This window comes from Anopheles coluzzii, assembly GCF_943734685.1.
Source record: "Anopheles coluzzii chromosome X unlocalized genomic scaffold, AcolN3 X_unloc_73, whole genome shotgun sequence".
NCBI lineage: Eukaryota > Metazoa > Arthropoda > Insecta > Diptera > Culicidae > Anopheles > Anopheles coluzzii.
Window position 1 is genome coordinate 10,028 of NW_026054506.1, and position 2,473 is coordinate 12,500.

Genomic DNA, 2,473 nt, shown 5'->3' on the forward strand with positions numbered 1-2,473 from the left:
AACAGCGGGCTGCTTCCAATCGTGAGGAAGCTGAAATACAACAGCAGCTACAGCGAGAGGAAGACGAACGCCGCACTGAAGAACGGCGGCAGCTCCACAATGAGGCAAATCGTGCCTACCGCCAGCGCAATAGGAGAAGTCAACCTACTCCACCAGCTCCACCACCAACACCCAGGGAGGCCGCTCGCCTCGAAGATGGGCGACGGAGAGTGGCCCGCTGGCGGGAAAGACAACGAATGATTCGGAACGGTGGAATCCAAATGCTACGAGCGCTGTTCGGCCATGATGCCTGGTCGAGCGAAAGTGACGATGAACCCGATGACGTCGAGCGAGGCGGACTTGATGCTGCCCAGCAGGCAGCAGCAGCCGAAGCCGAAAGAGCGGCACGCTAAAGCTAACTTTAGTAAAAAGAACAACGAAAGTGTAAAAAAAAAAAAGAAAGGTGCTTCGGTACAGATATAGGGTTCCCCTTAAGGGAATGAATTCAGAAGAACAGTTTGGAAAATAGAATTTCAACTAAAATAAACGGAAAGGTGCGAACGCACGGCTAAAAAGTTAGGCTCCCTATGAGCATCACGTCCACCCTTAAATCCCTTCGCAGGGCATAAGGGGCGGATTATGAGAGGGCTGGGTTTTCTTTTCGATGTAACATACGATCAATAAAAATCCACTCGATATAAAAAAAAAAAAAAAAAAAAAAAAAAAGCCAGTTATCCCTGTGGTAACTTTTCTGACACCTCTTGCTAAAAACTCGTTATAACCAAAAGGATCGTAAGGCCAAGCTTTCGCTGTCCCGAAGTGTACTGAACGTTGGGATCAAGCCAGCTTTTGTCCTTATGCTCAGCGTGTGGTTTCTGTCCACACTGAGCTGACCTTTGGACACCTCCGTTATCGTTTTGGAGATGTACCGCCCCAGTCAAACTCCGCACCTGGCACTGTCCATGACGTGGACCGAAAGGACCTGTCCAGGAGTCTTCGAGCCGGGCGGCGCGCGGAACCGGGGGCAAACGTGACATCATAAACGATCGACCGCGCAGAAGCAGTGCACCACGAATGCACCGACGTACGCAAGCTTGTACCCTTGCGGGCCACGGCTCACGGTCGGACAAGCGGGTAACACGCTACACACGACGATGCTACGATGCAGTCTCCCCGGCGGCACCACCCAGCGACACACTGGACGCTGAGCGAGAAACACGGCGCATTGGGCGCGCGCAGGCGAACCGCCGCCACAGCCCCCCGGAGGAGGTGCGCGCACGATCCGGACCTGGGGCCCGCGCTTGTTCCACCCAATCATGTAAGTAAGGCAACAGTAAGAGTGGTGGTATCTCAGAGGCGAGCTCCACGAGGAAGCCCTCCCACCTATGCTGCACCTCCTATATCGCCTTACAATGCCAGACTAGAGTCAAGCTCAACAGGGTCTTCTTTCCCCGCTAGTGCATCCAAGCCCGTTCCCTTGGCTGTGGTTTCGCTAGATAGTAGATAGGGACAGAGGGAATCTCGTTAATCCATTCATGCGCGTCACTAATTAGATGACGAGGCATTTGGCTACCTTTTTTTTTTTTTTTTTTTTTTTTTTTTTTTTTTTTTTTTTTTTTTTTTTTTTTTTTGTTAACGAAGAGTGAGCATATTCCATCCCCCTCTCCGACTCACCCAACTCGGCCGGTACGCTTGTGGTGCGTATTACTTCATGCGGAGTCGTGTGTGCGGTTGCACCCTGGGTCACGACGCATCTTCTGCGGCGATCTGGTCTGATGATTCTGCTTATTACGCTGCTTTCCGTGGTGCGACGCGGTCCCTTTGGTCCTATCGCCCACGCTTCGGGTGGGCAATGGGGGGTCGGCATCGTTGGTCACCACTCCAAGCACGTAAGGCAGTTCTCCTGAAACGAGATTTGGATAGAGGAAACAAGAAAAAGGAGAAAGAGATAGAAGAAAGCTGAAAATAGATGAGAGAAGAGAAAAAGAAAGCTGGAAAGAAACGAAATTAAATAAAAGATAACTAACTTTCCAGCTTACGGTGGCCCTTGCGGCGCGGGTTGTTGCCGTGCCGCAGGGCCTGAGGGACCACCATTTGCGTCCCTCGCCCGCCGTCTGGCCCGCCTGCGTCGCCTTGCCGTTGGTGGACGCTCAACATCCCATCTCGCTTGGAGAGTGGAGAAGATTGTCCTGGCGGCGGCGCGGACGGCCTCCCACGTTTCGCTGCGGGTGCACATTTCCGAGACGATGTTATCCATTGTTACTCGGGAATGGCACCGCTGCTGCATCTCGTTCCGGATCCGATCGAACCGTGGACAGTGGAACAGCACGTGTTCAACGTCTTCCACGGCGTCACCACATTCAGGGCAGTTGGGCGAGCCCTCCAGGATGCCTTTCTCGACGAAATAGGAGCGCAAGAACCCGTGCCCCGTGAGGAGCTGGGTGAGGAAAAAGTCAACTTCCCCATGCTTGCGGCTGACCCAGAGATTAATGTC

The 2,473-nt window shown here is 53.1% G+C and overlaps 1 pseudogene; it reads right to left on the reverse strand.

The window, feature by feature from the left end:
- Nucleotides 1–385: 385 nt before the first annotated feature.
- The window catches only part of LOC125908138 (large subunit ribosomal RNA), a 6,878-nt pseudogene continuing 4,790 nt past the window's right edge, over nucleotides 386–2,473 (reverse strand).